Genomic DNA, 25,285 nt, shown 5'->3' on the forward strand with positions numbered 1-25,285 from the left:
TGAAGGAAAAGGTAAGGTTGACCCTATTCCCACCCAGCTTACTTTAAGATGCCCATGATATAGATTAAATAAGATCTTCATTCCAGATGCTTCAGGTGAGAGACACAGAGAAGGGTAGGGTATAGAGAAGAGAAGGGGAGAAGAGAAGGGAGAGAGAAAGAAAGACAAACATTATCCAAGCTTGATGACTTTAAAGATATTTCTCACTCTTGCTCACACAGCCATTGGAAAAAAATAGATTGATCTCACTTATGTGAAAGAGAAAGTCAGAATGTCTTCCCCCAGAAGCAGATTCTGCAATCTTCCACGAGTGTCACCATGTTAAGTGATCTCCGTTAATGTCAATTCTTTAAAAAGACAATCAATATGACAAAGAGATTCAGTTGTATATATACTCCTCTTTATCTTCCTTACTTCAGATGTAGAAATTCTCTCTTTTTTGTATGTGTTGCAATCAAAATGAAAATTAAATGTAAAAAAGAAGATAGAAAGATGAAAGAATAACAAATATATGTACTATTGCCACATAGGAAAGGAGTTACACTTATTCTATTTGGTCAATTAGGAATAATCGGAAGTAGTGAGTGGATGTTCTAGAAGGGCAAGTTTTTAGTTTGTGTTGACATCATTTACTTATTACATTATCTTTTTATTCTTGGTTTTCATATAGTAACCAACTGAAAAAGCAAAAAGGAAAGAAAGCATACTCCTCCCTCATTCTAGGTCTTTAAATGAAGATGGATGTTTACTTGATGGAGACATTTTAGAAAGTTCTCAAGAAGGTACAGTTTGTTTCTGAGATCCCCTTTCCCTCTGAGATTCTTTTATTTTATAATAACTAAATCATTATTTCTAGTTTTTCCTAGACCTGTACTGGTCTTCTTTCCTAGCCATCTTCTTGCCATTGTCTTCTGGTTGATGTCTTCACTATTTGTTGTTCCTAGGCAATCTTTACTCTATTTCAAAATTTCTATGATGCTGGAACAACTCTGTAATGCCACAAAAAAACATCATGCATGTTAACATATTTATCATTTATTAATTCCCTTCATGGCATAAGATATCCAGGCCATAAGATGAATATATTGATTTTATAAGTCTGATGAAAATATTCAAATCTAATTGATTCATAGGAACTTTCTCATATAATGGCTTTTGTATGGACTATATAATGAAAAAGTGAGTTTCAAACAAAATATCTTCTTTTTAATTCCCCATAAAATTTAGTGCTTCATTCTTTGTATGGCTTTGCCTATGGCAATTGTTAATTTGTTTTTTCTGTGAGCATTGAGCATTGTACAACAAGTTCTATTTTTTATGAGACTGGATGATTTTTGAAACAGTTGATTCCCCCATACCAACAGCTGCTACAATATCTCTAAAAGCCATTGACACATGCTCTTTAAGAACTACAATGTTTTCATGTTTCCCTGGAGTAATATCAATTCTTCAAAAGTACAGAATTAAAAATACAACAGAAGAGGATAATGAAACATGAATATAGCACAGAATTTAGCATTCATTTGAAATCAGCTGAGTTCAACTTCATTTGATCACTGATGTTTTGAATCAGATAAAAGGAATGCATGTATGAAACATGCATGTGTTAAAAAGTGAAATTTTATTATTGCTCAAAGCATGTAATTCTCATAGCATTATAAGATTCCTTTCACTGTCTCTGTGACTTTCTAGACCAAAATACAACTCACTTCTAAATCTTATATTAGAGAATAAGGTCCTTGAGGACAAGCACTCTTTCACTGTTGTTTCTACATCTCCAATACTAAATGTAGTGCCTTGTATTTGGTTACATTCATTCAATTAGATTTTTTTTAATCACTCTTGCCAAAATACACTCCCTGTCAAAATATGAAAATTTTAGAGGAAAAAATACTTTATGTAACAGTACTAACATTTTATGTTATTGTAAATTTTTTTATATTAAAAGTAAAATTGTTAGAACGGCATTTTATCTTGAATTGAAATATCTTCTTAGTGCTCTTCACTGTAAAATATTTGAGCAAAAATCCTGAGAGGGCTTCAGGTTCAGGATGCAGCAAAAATAAACACTCTCAAAGCACAATGCTGTTAATCATAACTTTCTTGAGAATCAAAGAACATAGGAATCAATAATACCTGATGCAAAACTAGACCAATAACAATTGTAGTCAGAAAATACTCTTTCCTCTCTTTTCTTTCCTTCCCTTTACCTCTCCCTTTCCTTTATTTCTCCCTCCTACAAAGACTTTTCAGTGTCCAAAGGTATACAGAATTAGTGAGATTATCACCAGATGAGAAGAACAATAACCTCTTCTCCTCTTTTTCTTTGTGATTGTCTTAATCCTACATCTCGAATGTCCTAGAGGCAATTATAAACATAGGGTCTCTGTGATTTGAGGCTAGGTTCTGGACTAGTTTACAAGTTTACAACCTAGTTTTACTTGACTCACTCTACCCCCATCCTTCTGTCCCATTCCTTTTTCTCTGATTCTGCCTAGCTAAATTCTTACTATGTCAACCAGCTCTGTGGAAATTTCTTATTCGATAACTATATCTGCTATTGAATCTCAATGGAAGATGATGTAGGAGTTATATAGAAAGTTCACTTCTATTTCAACATTTTAACTGCTTTGTCATACTTGTAATAGCAGATGATTGTACTTTTTTCCCCTTTCCCAATAAACAGTATTCTAGGAAATAATGAACTGCAACTAAAGAACATAAATAAATAAATCCCCAGTAAGAGGATGGCTATACTGTCTAGGTGTTACTGGTCAATATGTGTTTTTAAATAACAAAAACTGTTATTAAAATTTATAGATATGGTGGTTGAGTAAGGAGAGGAAAGTAATTAAATTCATTAGCTTAATTGTTTAGCATAAGGTTAGGTTTATAATAGGGGACTTAGTAAATATTTGTTCCTTGATTAGTTCAGAATAGCTGTCCAAAGTTGGTGGGAGGGAGAGAGAAAAAAGAGAGAGAGACAGAGACAGACAGAGAGAGAGAGACAAAGATAGAAAGAGAAAGACAGAGATAGAGAGAGACAGAGAGGCATAAAATTCAGTTTTAAAAGTGATTTCCTTTTAAAAATAGTTAATTTATTCAGACATAGCTTTCTGAATGAAATATTTCTTGATAGAAAAAAAGGAAATGCTCTTATTTAACAAAATTCACTTTGAATTTTGTGAGGGAGAAAAGGTTAAGTTCAGACTTTCTTAACAAAAGCATTGAACTGAATATTCATTAGAATTATGAGATAATGAAATTTAATTCTATACTATATAATTATTATATCACAAAAATGACAAAAATAAAAAACTAGATTAATTTCTAATTGTCTATTCTATGTATCCCAATTTATACCCCCCCCCATATTAAAAACTGATTATTTCCCCATTAAAATACACTGCTAAAGCACTGTGGTTACTACTGATGTTTCAAATTTCTGTTCTTGCTGATGAGGACTTTATTTTAACTCTGATTTATTTGGGATTCTGTTTTCTCTATTACAATATAGGAACTTCCCACAGAGTTGATGAGATCACTTCCTGCTGAGTCAGCACACTGCTGGAGCTGAGTAAGGATATGCAAGGCCATAGGGAGAGGCTGTAATTAAGACTGATTGTAGGAGACAATAAAAAGCCTTTGGAAATGTCACTGGAGACTGGGAGAATTTGAGAGGAAAATTACCTTGCTGCACTGCTCTCTCAAACATGTTGATCCATCTAAAACCTCTCAATATGCTTTGCTAGCTTTATTCATTCAAAAGACTTAATCTTTCATCTCTGTTTGCTAGTTATTGTAAAGCCATTTTGTCAGGGTCTCTGGATTATTGATTGTTAGGATGTTAGCCTCTGGGAGAGGCATGACCAGGAGAATTGAGAAAGTTTTATCTAAGAAGTGTTTGCTGACCTTTAGGCTCAGAATTATCATTATCCAATCTTTGGGGTATTCAATGCCTGATACTTCAGGCATTTTGAGGAATAGTACAATGCAAAAACCTTCCTCAGGGACAGATAAAAATACAAGGAAGATAAACACAGATACAGAATAAAATCAATATAGATATCAGGCTTTATAGTGTGATCCTATCCAAGTACATAAAAGTTCTCTCCTATTTTTGTTTGTTTGTTTGTTTTTTTCCAAGATTCACAACTCTATAACACAAAAACAAATGACAGTTGAAAGAATATCAGCCTTGACTCTGGGCTCATATTGCTTTTATACTCTAACTATAGGGAATTTCAAAGTGAGACAGACTTGGTTTTTTTTTTTTTTTTTTTTTTTTTTTTTTTTAGTGTGCATCAAATTAATTTGCTCTTTTTTTAAAATAGCTTTTATTTGCAGGTTATATGTATAGGTAACTTTGCAGCATTGACAATTGCCAAACCTCATGCTCCAATTTTTCCCCTCCTTCCCCCCACCCCCTCCCCCAGATTGCAGGATGACCAGTAGATGTTAAATATATTAAAATATAAATTAGATACACAATAAGTATACATGACCAAACCGTTATTTTGCTGTACAAAAAGAATCAGACTCTGAAATATTGTACAATTAGCCTGTGAAGGAAATCCAAAATGCAGGTGGGCAAAAATATAGGGATTGGGAATTCAATGTAATGGTTTTTAGTCATCTCCCAGAGTTCTTTCACTGGGCGTAGCTGGTTCAGTTCATTACTGCTCCATTGGAACTGATTTGGTTGATCTCATTGCTGAGGATGGCCAGGTCCATCAGAATTGGTCATCATATAGTATTGTTGTTGAAGTATATAATGATCTCTTGGCCCTGCTCATTTCACTCAGCATCAGTTCATGTAAGTCTCTCCAGGCCTTTCTGAAATCATCCTGTTGGTCATTTCTTACAGAACAATAATATTCCATAATATTCATATACCACAATTTATTCAGCCATTCTCCAATTGATGGGCATCCACTCAGTTTCCAGTTTCTGGCCACTACAAAGAGGGCTGCCACAAACATTCGTGCACATACAGGTCCCTTTCCCTTCTTTATGATCTCTTTGGGATATAAGCCCAGTAGTAACACTGCTGGATCAAAGGGTATGCACAGTTTGATAACTTTTTGAGCATAGTTCCAAATTGCTCTCCAGAATGGTTGGATGTATTCACAATTCCACCAACAATGTATTAGTGTCCCTGTTTTCCCACATCCCCTCCAACATTCCGCATTATCTTTCCCTGTCATTCTAGCCAGTCTGACAGGTGTGTAGTGGTATCTCAGAGTTGTCTTAATTTGCATTTCTCTGATTAATAATGACTTGGAGCATCTTTTCATATGGCTAGAAATAGTTTCAATTTCTTCATCTGAGAATTGTCTGTTCATATCCTTTGACCATTTATCAATTGGAGAATGGCTTGATTTCTTATAAATTAGAGTCAATTCTCTATATATTTTGGAAATGAGGCCTTTATCAGAACCTTTGACTGTAAAAATATTTTCCCAGTTTATTGCTTCCCTTCTAATCTTGTCTGCATTAGTTTTGTTTGTACAAAAACTTTTCAGTTTGGTATAGTCAAAATTTTCTATTTTGTGATCAGTAATGATCTCTAGTTCTTCTTTGGTCATAAATTCCTTCCTCTTCCACAGGTCTGAGAGGTAAACTATCCTGTGTTCCTCTAATTTATTTATAATCTCATTCTTTATGCCTAAATCATGAACCCATTTTGACCTTATCTTGGTGTACGGTGTTAAGTGTGGATCAATGCCTAGTTTCTGCCATATTAGTTTCCAATTTTCCCAGCAATTTTTGTCAAACAGTAAGTTCTTATCCCAAAAGCTGGGGTCTTTGGGTTTGTCAAACACTAGGTTGCTATAGTTATTGACTGTTTTGTCCTTTGAACCTAACCTATTCCACTGATCAACTAATCTATTCCTTAGCCAATACCAAATGGTTTTGGTAACTGCTGCTCTATAATATAATTTTAGATCTGGTACAGCTAAGCCACCTTCATTTAATTTTTTTTTTCATTAATTCCCTTGAAATTCTTGACCTTTTGTTTTTCCTTATGAATTTTGTTGTTTTTTTTTTTTCCAGGTCATTAAAATAGTTTTTTGGGAGTCTGATTGGTATAACGCTAAACAAATAGATTAGTTTAAGTAGTATCTTCATCTTTATTATATTGAGACAGAATTGTTTTCCTTGGGATTATTTGTAACAGCAGTCACCTTTCTGTTCCCAAAACTCAATTGCACTGCCTCTTTGATTGTGCTAACATTTAATCCTCTTTTTGAAGGGATATTTCCTATCCAAATATCCAATTTGATTCACAAATTTTCAGCACCATTAACTGTACAAATAGCATGTGGGCCAAATACATATCAATTTTCCAACAAAAATAAAGTTCTCTAATATCCTTTCCCAGAATAAATATAATGATACTATAATGCAGTACAGATTGGGAGGATGGGGAGTCATTTGAACTTCAAATGAATCTTTGAGTAAAGTCCTAAGGACACAATCTCCATGGATTTTAAAGATATATCTGACTGGTCGGAAGTATATTTTTCAAGTGTTTTGTTATGCCACAGGTCTCTTTCCTTGTCCTGACTCAGTTTCCCTAATTATCCTGACCCAGTCCTGACTCAGTTTCTCTAATTGTTTTGCTTCAGTTTATAATCATCAGCTCAAAGCTCAGTCCTGCAAAACCTCCCCTCCCTCTTTATTGGAATATTTGATAAGGATAAAAGATCTTATGTTTTAGAATATCAGAATGCCTCTCCCCATCCCAAACTATTGGAATGTCAGATACTGTCTTATCAAGATGCCTCTCTCCATCTCCAGGGTTCCTCCCCCCATTAGATCATCCCCTCTCCAGAGGCTCACCCCATCCTGTCAGAGTCCTGTTCCAGCTCTCACTATCCTGATTCTGCCCCTGCCTCATTTTACCCCCACCTCGCTCTACCCCCGGAGTCTGAGCCATAAGTATATATGTCATTGAGAACTCTCATTGTTTGCTGGATTCTTGGAGACCATAGTCTCATTCAGTGCTAGGACCAAACCATGTATCTGTAAATCTGTCCCATTTAATAAATTATTAAATACTCTCTAATCTCTATCTTGTTCAGTTTCTCTGGCATTACAACATGAACTGATGCTGAGAGAAACGAGGAGGACCAGGAATACACCTTATATAATAGGATCAACTATGAAAAGAGTGGTACTTCTCAGCAATTGATCATATTGTATAAGGTATATTTCTGGTTCTTCTTGCATCCAGAAAAAGAACTATGGAGACTGAATGTAAATCAACACATTCTATGATCACTTCCATTTTCCATTTTTTTTAATCTTTCACATGTTTTTTTTTTTCCCATTTTGCTCTGATTTTTTTCTTCCAAAATGATTCATAAAGGAATGTCTATTAAAAGGAAATAAACTTACTATAATAAAAAGATGTTTGCCAATAGGTGTGCTATTGTTTTTCTGCTGTAATCTTTGTAGAATCTTGCATATATTCTTTTTTCCAGTATGACTTGGCTTCTGAGGAAATCACAGTCCTCACTTGTTTTAGAGTTGTTGTTATTATGCCTGTGGAAAAATAAATTCAAAAGTTTTGAATTCTTGATTTTCTCTTCTGTACAAAAGTGGAGGTATGTGCAGGAGACCAAAACAATCCCTCTTATCCTCTCTCAGGAGAATGCAGAAATGTTTTTGCCTGGCTCATCATCCCTTAACTATTTTATATAATAAGCTCAGTAATTTTGTACAGATCTCAGAGAACTTCAGTCAATATTACCAGACTTCTTTTTGGCCTTAGGATAGGTTTCAGCTTTGTCCACACCGACTTATCAACTGAAATGTGCTGTCACATGCTGAATGTATCTGGCATATAATGTTATCATTTACTTTAAATGGGGTGGGATAATTGTTCAGGTTAAACCCTCACACCCTCATTCTTTTTATCTTTTGTAGTTTTCTTTTGTAAAAGAGCCCTTAAGGATTTTTTTTTAATTCACATTACCAGCATCTAGTTAACTTGGGTATAATATGATCCAGGTAAATACAAAATACATATATGGGATATGGACCAGATAATCCTGTCAGGGAGGGGAGAGAGAGAGAGAGAGACAGAGACAGAGACAGAGAGAGAAGGAGAGACAGAGAGAGACAGAGAGAGAGAGAGAGAGAGAGAGAGAGAGAGAGAGAGAGAGAGAAACAGAGACCTAGACAGATAGAGGGAGGCAGGGAGGGACGGAGGGAGTGAAGGGAGACAAAAAGACAGAGAAACAGAGAGAGAGAAAAAGAGAAAGAAAGAGAGAGAAGGAGAGAAGGAGGAAGAGAAAAGGGAAAGGAAAAAACAGAGAGAAAGATAGAAAAATAATTAGTAAATGCTTACTGTGTACAAAACATTATTATATCCTAGAGATCACAACAGAAATGATAACAAGGAGTTTAATTCTAGCATGGGAAGATAGAAGATATCGACATTTTATGTTACAAGTATATAAAAGACAGTGGAAAATCAGGTGCTAACACACATTCAGTAAGGCTATTTCCGCTGATAGAATCATAGTCATTTCTGATGTTGAACTATCTGGTAGTGCTAAGGACTTTTATCACAAGAATCTTTTTTCTGGATCTTTAGCTATATGTGAGTTGAGGCAATAGGGTTCATGCATCAGGGCTTCTTAAACTTTTTCCCCTGGTAACCCCATCTCACTTGAAATATTTTTACATGACCTAGGCACATATGTACATAAAATAGGTATACAAATCAACCATTTACTGATAACAAATCATAATTTCATAATACCCATATTCAGTACCATGATGCCATATGGGGGCACAATTCACAGTTTAAGAAGATTTGCTATAAAGCACCTGCACAAATAATTTTCAGGTTTCATTGCCAAAAGGAGAGATTTCTTTAAAAATTATTTCAGGCACTGGGCTGAAAGTGGAACTAGTAATCTATAAATTGGGGGTTAGAGAAAGAGGTTCTTAAATTTTCTCCATATATATCCAAGCAAAGGATGAGATAATAGTTTGATTTGATTGGAACATACCTTACTGTTTCAGCTAGCCTGGATTACTGCTTTATGGGGGACAATTGACCAGAAGTTGGAAAGGAGGACTGGTGCTTTTCCCACAAGAGTTGACCCATTGAATGAGGTTATAGGATCTAGGTTGGTAGGAAGATCTGTAGCTTTAGAGGTGCTGTTATTCCTAAAGTTTGATTATATCTTTTACTTAGTGATAGATGGTCAGTAATTGGTGTTAGTGACAATGAGTATGGCAAGCCCATTATCCACCAGAGTCAATAGATAAAACATTTATTAAGCACTATCAGGTTCTGTACTGAGTGCTGAGAATACAAATATAAGCAAATTGGACACTCCTTATCCTCAAGGATCCTACAGTTGAATAAGTACTTTTAAGTACACACATAAAAAGAAGCTAGAAGGGAAGAAGAGGGTTTATATATTTAACAGCATAGTGTGGTGAGAAGGCAGCAGAGTCATGATAGCAAAGTTATGAAATTCAGAAGCATGCTTCGAAAAGATAAAGCATAATCTGCCTGGGTCCAATGCCAAAATGGAGGCACCAGGAAGCAACTTATCAATGAGAGGAGGTTGGCAAGGAAAAAGGATACTCTATTTAAGAAATTCTCACAAGAGAAGAGAAATTCCATGGAATACATTTATTTATTTATTTATCCATCTATTTATTTTTTGTTATTATTAGGATATTAGGTTTTTTAATTTCTTCTCAGAGAATAGTCATATGACTTGTAGTCATATAACATCAGGTAAAGAATGCCATTGTTAAAAGATGGACCTTGATGATAAGGATCATTTCTTCTATGGTCTTATTATATAAGTACCTTGCATTTATATAATGCTTTAATATTTGTAAGATTTTTACATATATTATTTTGCATGGCCCTCACAATGATTACAAATGGTTTAAGTATCACTATCTTAAATGAAAAAAAAAAGTGAAATCTGGTGAGATTAAGTGATTGCCAATGGACAGGCAACTCAGGAGTGGCAGAGATGGAACCAGAAACCAAATCTTTTGACTCCTAATCCTGTATTCTTTATGGTACAATGCATTATTCTATCCTTGGATGAGAAATATTAAGGGACAGATAGATACTTAGAAATAATATTCAGTCATGCCATGATGAAGGTTCTAATGAAACAGATTTAGTGTTATACTGAATTGTTATGATTTCAAGATGAGATCAAGCAATAATAGACATCTCTCTCTACCAATGACTTTGGGAAGAAAGAAAGAAGTCACAAAGATTCAAGGTCTTCCTCCCTACTAAAGTCTTAGGGTTTTTATAACTGTTCATTGGAAGCTACGATACTTTCAGTCTTAGGTAATATCTTCTCTTCTACCACACCAGTGATTTTGTCCTCCTGAACTCTATTTTAACTCATTCTCATCTCGTTCTTCTAGTCTACAGTGTTAGCTGTCTTCTCACAGTTCTTCTTCCTCTAAGATAAATGGCACAATATTGGAGGACTGTTTTATTGTTGTTTGTTGTTGTTGTGTTGTTATTATTTTTATGGAGTTGTTTATTTTTGTTTATGAGATTTGGTCTCTACTTCACCTAAGGTAAAAATGCAATAGGAACTTGCAGGTACAATCTCAATATTGAGAAGCACAGAAGCTTTGTTCTGCTCCATTTTTCTGACCTGGGCTAGTTTGGGCCTTGGGCAGTCACCAGGCTTCTTATAATAATGTAGGAAGATGCTATCCAACCATTAAATTGAATTGCTAATTAAGCCTCTGTTATAAAATTGGCTTTCTCAATTTTGTTTCATCTTCATATAGCATAAAAGAAAAAACAAACAAAATAATAAAATAAATATTTAAAATTTATAACAAACAATATTTTACTAAATTTTCCTTTCCTTTTTATCCTTTCTTTTTATTGGAAGAATTCTAAAAAATACAACAAAACACATATACAATATGATTTATTGAGGGAAATATTTTTTTCATGTTTCATCCATATGAGAATAGTTTGCCTGGGTACATAAAGTCTGTGTGTGTGTGTGTGTGTGTGTGTGTGTGTGTGTGTGTGTTTTCTCCAGTGAACCACTGGCATGCCATTAGATGGTTGTGTTTAATTGGGCAACAGCTGGTGATAATTGTCTGTGTATGGAGTGAGGGATTACTGACTGATCTGCTGTCTTTACATTGTCCCATTATCTTTGTTTTTGCCCTTTCAGCATTTGTTAAATGCTACAAAAGACTAGGAGTCTAGAGTCTGAAGAATGAGGGACCTTGGATGGGGTAGAAGCCTCTGTTTTGCAAGCTGTGCAAAATGTAATATTTCCAAAGTTAAAATTTTTTTCAAGAGGTCTCAAAAAACATTTTCTTCTTTTAAAGAGAGACAGCTAAAAGAGATAAAAATTCGGCCCAATACAACAAGGATTTATTGAGTGCCTACTATGTACAAGGCCTTTTAGTTTCAAAGAAAAAAGGAAAATTGTCATTTTTTTTCATGGAGTTTACAATTCTGCTGCAGAATACAATATATCAATGCATGAATAAACACAAGATACTTGAGTGAGGGAGATAGTAATCAGAGGATCAGGAAAGGCTTTTTATTGAAAATGGCAGCTGAGATGAAACTAGAAAGCAGATAAGTATTTTAAGAGATGGAAGTAAGAAGGTGGAATTTTCTAAGCATAAAGGGTAGTTTATGCAAAGTTAGAAACAGGAGGTGTAATGTTTAATTCTGTGAACAACAAGTAAGTCAGTTAGTCTGGAACAAAGATCTCAGATCACATGGAAAGGTGTAGTGTGAAATAAACCCACACAGATAGGCTCAAGACAGATTATGTATGAATTTAAATGTCAATGAGTTTGTACTTTTTTTTTTCCTTAGAGGAAAATGGGGGGGGGGGGAAAACTTGAGTAAAGCAATGAGAGACTCTCTGATTTAAAAAAAAAAAATTGGCAGCTTTGTGGAAAATGAATGGGAGAAGGAAGAGGTTGGAAACTATAGAATTAAAATAAGCTAGAAGTAAATTAAATTAAAATAAGCTAGAAGTACCTGAAATAAAGTAGTGGATAATCAAATCCATAGAACTTAAAAACTAAAAGGGATGTTAGAAGTTCCTCATTTACAATTGAAGAATCACAGGAATAGAGTAGGGAGGGAGAAGGGAAAAGGGAGGAAGCAGAAAGGTAAGTGACTAGTTGGTGACTACATTTTCTTTTTGAGGGGAGGCGGGAGAGAACAGATATATGATTTTGGTATTAGGAATTCCAGGGAATGGAGGTACCTCTACCAATGTAGATTGATTCCTACTCTCCAATTTTTAGTCTTGGAATTACCTAAGGTACTGAAAGGTAAAGGGGCTTTCCCAATCTCACAAAGATAGTATGTGTCTAAGGAGAGACTTAAATTCAAGCTTTCTAAAGTCAGAAGCCAGCTATCTAACCACTACACTGCAATTAAATAATGGCAGAACTAGCTTCTGAGATGTTTCCTGAACATGAGTCTAGAACTCTTTTCATTCATTATATCCCATTGCCTTAGATATTATAGGCTTTGATGAAGGCCATGGGCTAGAAACTGTGAATTCTGTTTAACTCAGTTTCTTTAGTGACCTCAGGCAAATCCCTCAACTTTTTCAAGACTGTATCCCCAATCAAAAAATAGCTAAGAAGTAGAATAATACTTCCCTCCTGAGAATTAATTAAATAATGTTTGCAATGCATTATAGCAGTTTTGTACTATTATGGGATAATCATGTAGCATGGGCTGGCTCTGCATATTAATAACAAGATTGATTGTCCTAAGAGACTGCTCATCAAACTGCACAATACCCCAGAGAAAGAAGAGTTCAAAGTTAAAGTGTTTGGAAAAGTCTAGTGGCAGCTCATCATTAGGGGCTAATGGAGCACAGCTTCCCTGAGGTCCTGTTTCACCACTCATGGCCTCCTGCCGACACATAAAGTATTAGTGATTCAGAAGTTATTTTTCTTTTCAAAAATAAGGGCATTTGACCATTAGTTTTTACCTTATGTTATAGCATTTCCCATCTCCTGTTCACTTAAAACAGGATACAGAGATACTCGGTATAACCTACTCTATAGCCATTGCCTCAGTGGAAGGCTAATTTGACCCAATATCCCATTTCCCTGACTCACCTTCCTTCCACATCTGTCAAACTGTAGTAGAAAGTGGAAAGCTTAACAATTTCTCATCCCCTCATCAGACCCACTTTGGCACCAGAAAAAGTTGAATTAACCATACTAAGCATTCCAAGCAACAGCAGAAGCTGCTCAGATCAGTCTCGGCATCCAACATTTACTATATTGTGTCATGGCCCACCATGTTAATTTGAAAAGAATAGAAGATAATTTGAGAATAGTCAAAATGTGTGATGATGGCAATATACATTTTCCATTCTGGGCACAATATTTTAGGAAAACTAAAGGGAAGGGTGAAAGTATGGTGAAAGAACTTGAAATCTTACCATATAAGAATCAATTGCAAACATCAGGGAAGTTTAGACTGCAGAAGATAAGAAGCTAATTCAATGTGAATACTCTCTTTGTTTGAAGAGCTATGAAATAAATGGAAGAGATCTGATGATGTCATTCCCTGTTTGACTCCCTATTACTTCAGGTTCAATATTGTTTACCTTTTAAATCTCTTTGCAACCTCATTTCATTTTAATTTTCCAGCTTAATTATATATTGATCCTACACACACACACACACACACACACACACACACTCTCAAGAACAACACACAACAAAAATATACTTTAGGCCATGATCAAGTCAACTCTATCAGTCTACTTCTTCATGTCCCTACTTATCATTCCTTTAATGTTCCAATCCAAAGTGCTTTTCCCAAGTCATTACTTCCCTGAATATGCTGTCTTCTCCTTTAGAAGATGTTTCTTAATTATAGACACCATAATTGTTTTTGTTTTTTTATATATTCAGCATGTAATACAGTACTTGATCCATTATAAAAGCTAAGCTTTTAAAAAAATTTTTCTATTAATTCATTTATGCATTCATTATATTTGGCTCATATCTAGGTGTCCCCAAATCTAAGCAACAGAGATCCCAGGTCCCAAATAAATACTAAAGGGAGCAATGCATCTGGGTGTTACAACCTTTTTTTCCCCCCCAACAGAACAATAATGAAGAAATAGATGAATAGAAGGAGCCCATGAAGACACACAAAAGGACATAATATCCATAAATAGCCCATCAGAAAGATTTAAAAGAGAACTTCCAGAACTTACAAATCTCTGAAATTCTGAAGAATCATTGGTTCTCCAAAATGATCTACAGACTCATTTGTGGTTCATAGAGCCACTTTTTGTGGTTTACATTCCCCTTAGGAGGCAAGCATATTTTGGAGCTGCTGAACAAGCAGCAAATTCCTTTTCCAACAAACCTATATTTTACACACACACACACACACACACACACACACTCTCCAGTTAGGATACTTATCAAGCATATATTAAGTACTTTCTATGTGCCAGGCAATGTGCTAAACACTGGAAACATAAAAAGCAAAAAATAGTTCCTGTTCTCAAGGAGGTCACAGTCTAATGGGAATGGAGTCTAATGGGAGACTCCAAAAAACACCCAAAAAAATATGTCCAAACAAGATACATATGGGATAAACTGGTAATATTATAAGTCACTAAGATAATTAGGTAAAGTTTCCTGTAGAAGATGGGACATGAAGAAAGCAAGGGAAGTTAGGAGGCAGAGATGGGGAAAGAATGTTCTTAGTGAGGAGGCAGCCAGTGAAAATGTTCTCAATAATGAAATATAGTACCTTTAGTGCTTAATAAATATTTAACAACTTTTTTCTCATTCATTTTTGGTTGATGTAGTTTAGCATTTCTCCCCTCTCTGAATAAAGTTCTAAATTCTAGAATTATGCTATACTAAAGTACCACATAATGCTACCTATTATTATTAATATATAATATAAAAATATTGTGTATATTAACACGCACTGTGACATGATATGCTAATATGATTAACAATAACATTATTAATTATTATAAAAATTGCAAAAATATCTCTGTCTCCACAAAGGATTCTGGGGTTCCTGAACATCATTTGTGAGCTACTTGAGTTGTTCAAATACATCATCACAGACCTGCCTACCTTTCTTATATAGACAAAATCTGCCACCAAAAAAAAAAAAATCTATTGATGCCTATTTCTTAACTGTTGTGATAAAGAAGCCATCTGCCAGTGACTGTTGGAGGTCTAACTCAGACCTGTATAATGGATCTCTTCGTGTGAGTGGATGATGATACAAGGAGATGGAGAGGCAGTTGCTGTTCTCTGATCTCTCCACTGAGAGGCAGTTGCATTGTCGGATCTCTCTCCTCTTCTCTCTTGCCTCCAATTTATTTCATTTCAAATCCTCTGCTTTGCCTTCCAAAGGCTGCTTTGCAACTCTTTTAAGTGTTATGAGTGTTATGATTCACAGCTGTGGAGGCTTTCAGAAAATTGACCTACCCTTTCACTCAGGCATGGTCCTTAAAACTTAAAGTTTCATAGATTGGAAATGGCCATATTCAGGATTTCTCCTTTTAGGCTATTTATAAGAAAATGAAATTCTCATATAGCCCTGCCTCAAGGGAGTAATCATTAGTTTTTGTGGGGAAGAAGAATGAACATAATTAGTCTATTCTTTCCCAGAGTCAGGCCCACTCTATCATGACTAGTATATCTTCCAAACAAGAGAAAGTCAAAAAAAAAAAAAAAAGAAAGAAAGAAAGAAAGAAAGAAAGAAAGAAAGAAAGAAAGAAAGAAAGAAAGAAAGAAGAAGAACAAGAAGAAGAAGAAGAAGAAGAAAAAGAAGAAGAAGAAGAAGAAAAAGAAGAAGAAGAAGAAAAAGAAAAAGAAGAAGAAGGAAAGAAGAAGAAGGAAGAGGAGGAGGAGGAGGAGGAGAAGAAGAAGAGAAACTCAAGAGATAATGGAGATAATGAATGAGTTGATCTTAAGAGACCACAGAATGGGGCATCTTCCTTAAGTCTACACTCAGATTCCCATAAAGCCAAGCATTCTAAGTAGCCTAACTTATTGCAAACCAAGGAGGACATCAATTCTCTCTGAGCAAGATTCCAGTGAGTGTACCAATGCTCTTCACAGTTTATGTACCCATATTTCCCCAAAGATCTACATCTTGCAGTCTTGTATAGTTGATCAAGGAACTCATCTAATTGATCAGATATTCCACAAATCATCCCCCACACAGCTAAAACATAGGAAATAATGAACTTTAACCCAATTTAGAATCAAGAACCAAAATGTGGCCTTAACTTTCCATGTTCAGCAAAAATGTGGTTAGAAAAAGGAATTGTGAACTGGTGTGGTGAAATACTTTTCATAAGAAATAACTCTTCAAGATCATAAAGAAGGGAAAGGGACCTGTATGTGCACGAATGTTTGTGGCAGCCCTCTTTGTAGTGGCTAGAAACTGGAAACTGAGTGGATGCCCATCAGTTGGAGAATGGCTGAATAAATTGTGGTATATGAATATTATGGAATATTATTGTTCTGTAAGAAATGACCAACAGGATGATTTCAGAAAGGCCTGGAGAGACTTACATGAAGTGATACTGAGTGAAATGAGCAGGACTAGGAGATCATTATATACTTCAACAACAATACTATATGATGACCAGTTCTGATGGACCTGGCCATCCTCAGCAATGAGATCAACCAAATCATTTCCAATGGAGCAGAAATGAACTGAACCAGCTATGCCCAGAGAAAGAACTCTGGGTGATGACTAAAAACCATTACATTGAATTCCCAATCCCTATATTTATGCCCACCTACATTTTTGATTTCTTTCACAAGCTAATTGTACAATATTTCAGAGTCTGATTCTTTTTGTACAGCAAAATAACAGTTTGGTCATGTATACTTATTGTGTATCTAATTTATATTTTAATATATTTAACATCTACTGGTCATCCTGCCATCTGGGGAGGGGGTGGGGGGTAAGAGGTGAAAAATTGGAACAAGAGGTTTGGCAATTGTCAATGCTGTGAAGTTACCCATACAAATAACTTGTAAATAAAAGGCTATTAAATTTAAAAAAAATAACTCTTCATAAGAAATAACTCCCTGATGAATCTAGAAAGAGGATCCAATGAAACTGTTCTAAGACCTGTTAACCAAAGAATGATAATGACTTTGAAATCCTAAATTAGAGCCATATCAAAATGATGAATTTTATACCAGGAATAGTAGATCAATTTTGATGCCATGTTCAATTAATCAACCCAAGCATTTTCAGAAGGTAAGTACTTTGAAGGTAAGGACCAACTTCTGGTTTGTGTTTATAATCCTTGTCCAGAAACTGACACATACTAAGTGCTTATTAAATGTTTTATTTATTTCTATAATTATTTCTGAAAGTAGAGCCTATCTTGAAATGAAGCCAAAAAAACCTATTAAATCCGACCAGTAAGGAATTAAAAAAGTCTGTTGATCAATTGGTCCTCTGCCCACCACAAGAGCAGTCTTTTTTGTGCAACTGTTTAGAGAGTTGGTGAGGAGACACAATGTTTGTGGCTACTCTGTTCTACAAAAGAGAAATAGAAAAAAAGAACATTTCCAAAAAGTTAGTTCTCCCATCTACAAGGTAGAGAATTCAGTACAGAAAGTTAACTCCAAAGACCTGTATCATTTAAACATTCTTCTTTCATTAGAATAAGATTACATGCTCCTTATAATAGCCTTTTCTTGAACAAAGGAACTTCATTCTGCTTTCTTGAGAATTAACAGCAACATCATTTCAAATTTTACCACACCTATAGGTCAATGATAAAAGTGTCCCTTTTCTGGGCAAAATACTAATTCTAAATCAAAGAGGGTCAAGTTAGATACTATTGATGACAGAAAACAGCTCCTTCAAACCAAAGCTCCTTCACTAAGGACAATTATTTTCTGAGATGTTTTTCTTAAATAGTGCTTTTCAAATTTTCTGATCTCTGGACCCCATTACACTCTAAGTTATTGAGAATGCTCTTAAAAGTTTTTTATTTATATGGATTTTACATATTGGTGCTCATGATATTAAAAATTAAAGTGTCTTAATAGTGTTATATGAAGAGTTTGATCTCACAGACCCTCTGAAAGGGTCTCATGGCCCCCAGGATGCATTGAACTACATTTGAGAAGTGCCATTTAAGAAAGTAATTCAGTATTTCAGAAAGGTGTTTTATTTTTCCTCTAAAAATAACTAAGTACACCGGCACCTTACAAAACCTGGGTTCAAGTATCAGCTCTAATGCTTGCTAGCCAAATGATGAAAAGGAAACAATTTAACTTCTCTGAACTTCATCTTCAAAAGGAACCATGTCAAGATAACTCTCCATGAAAAATGATATCAAGCTTGAAATGATATCAAAATAAAACTCTGTTTTCCTGATCCTACTATACTGGAGGCAAAATCCATTGCCTTTATTAGAAATCAGACAATTCACACAAGGACAACAGCATAGCTTGCTATGAAAGAACCTGTTTTCTTCTTGCTGGCTGAAGAAACATATTTTCCATTAATGCCATTATCTGTCTTTATTTAGCATTGTGGGAACCAGTTTCCAGTCACATACAGTGCTCAGTATTAGAAACATGTGTAATGTAGGCAGTCTCCAAACTGCCAAACCATTGGAAGGTCTGGAATATCTCCTTTGGAAATCAGGAGAGTAGAGCAATTAGGTGGATTGTTTTGTCTTTAAAAAAAAAAAAAAGTATGTGATTAGTGATGCTATTTCATCTCCAAAGAGCTTAAAAATGGTGCTGTTCCAGTGAACTGTCCATCCCAAACTCAAAGATTCTATGCTTCAAATATTTGGAAGATGTGAACACTTCCTGTGAAATTAAAGTAACATTAGATCCAATAGGGTGTGGTGCACAATTAGAACCAGCATTTCTGGTCAAATAATCACACATATTGTATGATACCCACCAGAGAGAGGACCATGTTCAAATCATTTTCTGAGATCTGCTGGAATCACTGGTCCTGAGAATCATAAGCCATTTTTCATGATTAGGTAGACCTTTTCTTTGGCCAGAATAAAAGGCCAAAAATAAGTTCACATCTCTTATGTGTCTTTTCTGTTCGAAGGGAAATTATTTTCCTCCCCCAAGGGTTATTAAGATGATAAACATTTTGAATTTTCTAATTCAAAGGAATTAAAAGGCAAACATATTTGTAGGACATCAACTTAGAGAACATTTCCTTAAAATAAATCAAATTTCTCTAACATAAAACTTTAATGTTTGCAAAGAGTTTTCTTTGCATGACCACTATAAGATAGGGATATAATTATTATTTTACAGATGAGGAAACTGAGACTAAGAAATGAGTTTCTCCTCCTCCTCTGCCCCCCTATACACTCAATTCCATTTGGTATATTGTTTTTGTTGGCTTTTGTCCAGAGTTATGATTTTATTTGTGTAGAGAACTCCTTATATGGAAACTCCTTCTACCTTGGCAGTTAAGCAACTCATCTGTAACTCAGAGTTTCTGTAAACTGTAACAGAGAGGCCAAACTGCTGAGGAACTCAATAACATGTCCACAGTTATAATACTAACATTTATGAAGTCTTCTTGACTGTTTCTTTATCTGCTATACCATACTATCTTTTATACATTTATTTTTTTGTTTTGCTTTTGAAATTCTAATTTTAATATAAAATTAGGTATTATATATAATTTGAAGGCATTGTTCACAATGTAATTATAAATTATTATTTAGTTCTCTATTCAAATAAATATGATTTGGGTACAATCAATTTGGTGAATTGACCCAAATTCATTGAAAATATTTGTTTTTAAAACTTACATTTCCTAACATATTTCTATTGTTTCTCATTCCATTAAAGATAAGAAATAATCTAGCTTAATTTACTAATATATTGATCTTCTAAGTAATTTGTCACACTCCCTTACCTGTGAAAAAAGGAAGATAAAAACAGCATTTTTATCTTTTCTTTAGTACCAAACAAAAGTTTGGTTTCTCAAAAAATTTATTTATTCATTCATTTATTTCTGAGGCTGGTCTTTCTGGATTACATAGACTAGAATACAACAATTATTGAAGAGCTTTATCTCACTGCTGGTTGGCAAAGAAAGTTTTATCTATTCTATTTTCACCCTACTTAAGCAGAAAAAAAGAAGAATATTGAGTTATTTTCTCTAAAAGTACATAAGGACAACATGTAGAATCTAAAGAAATAGAAGTAAAAGTGGAGTAACAGGCCTAAAAGACCATGAACTATGTCTCCTATTTTTTTTTCCCTTCTTATAGGTTAATAAGTTTATTCTTTCAATTAATTAATTAATTTTGCTAATTTGTAGAAGGGGAAGGTTGAGAGGAGGTTGAGAAAAAAAAAGAACAAGAAGAAATATATATATATATATATATATATATATATATATATATGTATATATATATACATATATATATATATACATAATGTATGAATTTTTTATTTTTTTACAATGCACATTTTGTTACAAGGGCTTGCAGATTTTGTTTTGTTTTGCTTTCTGTTTCTGTTTCTCAACTTGAGAGGACATGAGGAAAAGAAAACAAATGTTTGTTTTCTGGGGAAAAAATGTTTCCCCATAAATTCAACAGGGATAAATATAAGTTATGGTAATTAAAAAATCCCCTAACTATATAACTGTAAATTGGGATAGGTCAGAACATAAGTCACTCTTTAAAAAGTTAAGGGATTTTAATAGAATGCAAGTTTAATATGAATCAACATAATGGTATATTGTCCAAAATATCTATGAAATTTTAAATTGCATTAAAAAGGAGATAGATTTCTGAAACTGGGAAGTGATAGTCTCACGGTTTTCTGGCACCATTTGATCTCATTTGGAATATCATGTTCAGTTCTAGGAACCATTAAGAAAGACACTGTTCTATGTGTATGGATAGAACAAACATTGAGTGCTTACTATGCTTAGTGCTAACTCCATGATACTTGTTAGGGAGATGAGTGGACATACTTCCAAGTTTTTACTGTTTGTGTATCTGGTAGTTGGCATGTAATTCGTTCACCATTGATCCCAATTGATCTTGGCATTCTTCAACATGGAATCCCAGAACCGTGAATAAAATATGATAGACTAAGTCATGACAAAAGTAGCCTGGGCGAAGACTATAATGGCCCCTGGGACCTCAAAGTATATCAGCCCTGTGAGGTGAAGGACTGACCATATTCTGGAAAATAGGAGGTGTGAGAAATAATTATTCTTTTTCTTTTAGTAATAACCAATTATTGAATTGGGACTAAGGTTTTCCTTCCATTTTCCCATTCTCTGTAGGCTATTCAATTAGCTTTTGAAGGGCAGAGCTGATAAAAAGATGGAATCTCACTGGAAAACCTTAGATCTGATCAAAAGGTAAAGAGATTCTAGTTTGGTAAAATCTAGCCCATTATGCTTTGCTTAGCCAAATATGTGTAAAAGATAAACCCCACCATCAAGCTATTGTTATAATCTAGGATTAGGTAGTAATGGCCTATGCCACAATGGTGCTAATGTAGGACGAGATAAGGGGACTATAGAAGAAATATTACAAAAGTGAAATTTACCAAGAACAGTCTGTGGCTATGAAGTCCATTAGCTATGAAGGGAGCAGTGTTAGAAAGAATTAGAAGATGACATCCAGAAATACAATAGAAAAAATAAAAATTATGGTTTTTTCAAATATCTTAAAATATACAAAAGATAGGAAAAACTAGGCTATAATATAATTCTAATGATAAACCACATGAAAGAAGTGTTTATAACAATAATAGATCAAAAAGTTACAAATATATAGAGCTCTTCACTACTACCTACATTATTCAAGAAGACTCGGGGAAGGTGTTCAGCACATTAACACAGAATTTAGCACCAAGTAAGTATTTTATACTTGTTAAATTATTTATTGCCTATTGATAGAACTTTGGATAAAAATGGGTAAAAATAGAATAAGAAGACATGGAATATTCCCTGATGGAAAAAGTACCACCAATGCATTGATATTACCTGTTATCTTACTATTCATACATATGATACATATATGTATTATAAAACATACACATATAGGCAACTGTATAAATTTATTTAAATGTGTGTATGTGCATATGTATATATGAATGTATGTAGGTATATATTATATATAGTAGGTATAAATAGATAAATGTGCATGTTTATATGTGTGTGTGTGTGTGTGCATTTAACAAAATACATGAACAAAATAAGTTGGAAAATATATAGATACATTGTCCCAAATAGGAAATATATATTTTTAATAGATTTGGTTTAACAAAAACAGGTGAATCAATAAATCTTTTTGTTTATATTGTTAGGAATTTCATTGAGAAACTTTTACAAAACAGTTCTAAAAAACAGTTCATGTATAGTGTAAAGTCATAAGGGAATGAGAATATTTTAGAAACCTAACCATCATAGTGAAGCCTTTCATTTTGTTTCTCAGTAGAACAGAAGAATCAACAGATATCACAGATCTATGATCATGATATGTTTCAAAATGTATGGGACCATTGGTTTCTTAATGATAGACATATTTGGGGGAAATATTTTATTCTTAAATTTTTACTTTTAAAGTAAATTTATTTGCTTATTTATAAGCAAATAAAGAAAACATGAGTATTCAGACTTAGCATGAGAGGTCTTCACATATATATGGTATTTGAAATTTAAACATGTGGTAAGTCCTTTATGGGGTGACCATGATAGATAGGTAGATAGATAGATAGAGCATAAATAATGAATTGTGGAGGGAAACCATCAAAAAGAATTAAAGAAAGTGAAATTCGTAGATAATTCTCTGTGGGGTAGGGGTGGGGGTGTGCATGCATGTCTGAGCATGTGAGCAATGTATGCAGAGGGAAGCGTAAGGAAGAGAAACATGGTCCATTATGATATAGAAACCAAGATAGTTTCAAGAAGGAAGCATGCTTGGTGGTAACAAATCCTGTGGTAAGATCAGAAAGAATCTTTTTTTAAGTGAAAAAGAATATGATCAAATGGAAGGTTGTGGTGAGAAAGGTCAGTGAAGGAATAAGTGGTGAAGAAATGGAGATCAACAACTATCTAATCATTTTAGCCATAAAAGATAGAGGAAGAAGTATAGTTAAGATGTAAAAATTGAGTGTAATTGTAGGCATGTTGATTTCTGTGTGGGTTCAGAATTTAGCATAGTTAAAGATAGAAGAGAAGACATCATAGTTAAGTGAGGAGGGAAAGGTAGTTGAAAGGAATTGATGAATGAGCAGTACAGCTGTTGATTAAGCCTAAAATCAAGTTGAGAATTAGCTTATGAGTGACAGAGAACCATTTGTAGGTTGAGTTTTTCATGAGGAAAAAGGTTGAATTCATAGATGAGTATAGGGGTGTGTGTGTGTGTGTGTGTGTGTGTGTGTGATAAGGGTTAAGTAGAGAAAACCATAATAACTTCTAATATTCCATCTTTTTGAATGCTGATATGATATTATAAATGATTTTTAAAGGGGAGAGGGCATAGAGAGAGGAATGAACTAAAGAGGAAAAAATAGTATGCTATAAAGAGTTCTTATGGGAGAGATCCAATAACTCAATAGAGGAGGAGTGCTAATATATTTCCCCTTAGGAAGACACCTGTTGAAACTGGGAAACTCTTTTCCATTTTACTATTTTAATCAACAAGAAAATTATGCCACAAAATGATCTGATCATTCTGTAGAACAATTTGGAACTTTGCTTAAAGGAGTATCAAACTTTACACACTTTTTGACCCAATAATGTCACTACTGGCTCTGTTTCCCAAAGTTATCTAGAATAAATCTTTATATTTTATAAAGTAAAATTTCTCCTGGCTGTACTAGAACTAAAACTATATTATAAATGCAAAATGAATAATTTTAATTGCATTAAATTAAAGTTTTTACACAAGTAAAACCAATGCAACCTTGACAAGAAGGGAAACAGAAAGCTGGGAAACAATTTTTTACAGTTTCTGATAAAGGTCTCATTCCTAAAATATATAGAGAATTGACTGGACTTTATAAGAATACAAATCCCTCATTAATAAATAAAGAAAGAATACATTCCCTCATTAATAATGGTCAGAGAATATGAACAATTTTTAGATGACAAAATAAAAACCAATATGAAAAAATGTTCTAAATCATTATTGATCAGAGAAATTCAAATTAATACAGCTCTGAAATACCACTTTACATCTATCAGATTGGCTGATAACAGGAAAAGATAAAGATAAATATTGAAGGAGATGTGGGAAAACTAGGGTTGTTGGTAGAGTAGGTAGAATTATGAAATGATCCAACCATTCTATAGAGCAATTTGGAGCTTAAAGAGGTATCAAACTGTACATACTCTGATTGTGTAGTGTCACTACTGGATCTGTACCCCAAAGAGATAATAAAAGGGGGAAAAGGACCCACATTTGCAAAAATGTTTATAGCGCCTCTTTTATAATGGTGAGGAAATGGATACTGAATGAATGCCCATCAATTGGGGAATGGATGAATAAGTTTATAGTATATGAATGCAATGCAATACTATTGTTCCATAAGAAATGATGAACAGTTTGATTTCAAAAAATTCTTGAAAGACTTACAAAAACTGATGTTAAGGGAAGTGAGCAGGACCAGGGGGACATTGTACACAATAACAGCAATATTATGAGATGATCTACTATGACTGACTTAGCTCTTTTCAGTAATGCAGGGATCTAAGACAACTCCAAAAAACTAGAGATGGAAAATGCCCTCTGCATCCAGAGTGAGAACTATAGAAACTGAATCAAGATCAAGGCATACAATTTCACTTTCATTGTTTGTTTATTTTTTTGCTTTTTCTTTCTTGTGTATTTTTTTTTCTATTTTGGCCTGATTTTTTTCTATTTTGGCCTGATTACTCTTGTTCAACATGACAAATATGGAAATATGTTTAAAAGTATTGTGAATGTTAACCTCTGTGAGATTTCTTGGTCTCTTAGGAAGGAGGAACTAAAGTAAAGAGGCAGAAAATAATTCAAAACTCAAAATCTTACAAAAATCAATGTTGAAAACTATGTTTATATGTATTTGGAATAATAAAATATTGAGGGAAAAATTAAACTATTATAGTTTAAAATGTCAGATTAACTGATCACTAACTTAAAAGAACCAAAATTTAAGAATACTTCAAAGGACCAAGACATATTTTTGATATAGTGAATTTATATTATCTATAAAGCAAATAAATAAA

This window comes from Sarcophilus harrisii, chromosome 2 (assembly GCF_902635505.1).
Source record: "Sarcophilus harrisii chromosome 2, mSarHar1.11, whole genome shotgun sequence".
NCBI lineage: Eukaryota > Metazoa > Chordata > Mammalia > Dasyuromorphia > Dasyuridae > Sarcophilus > Sarcophilus harrisii.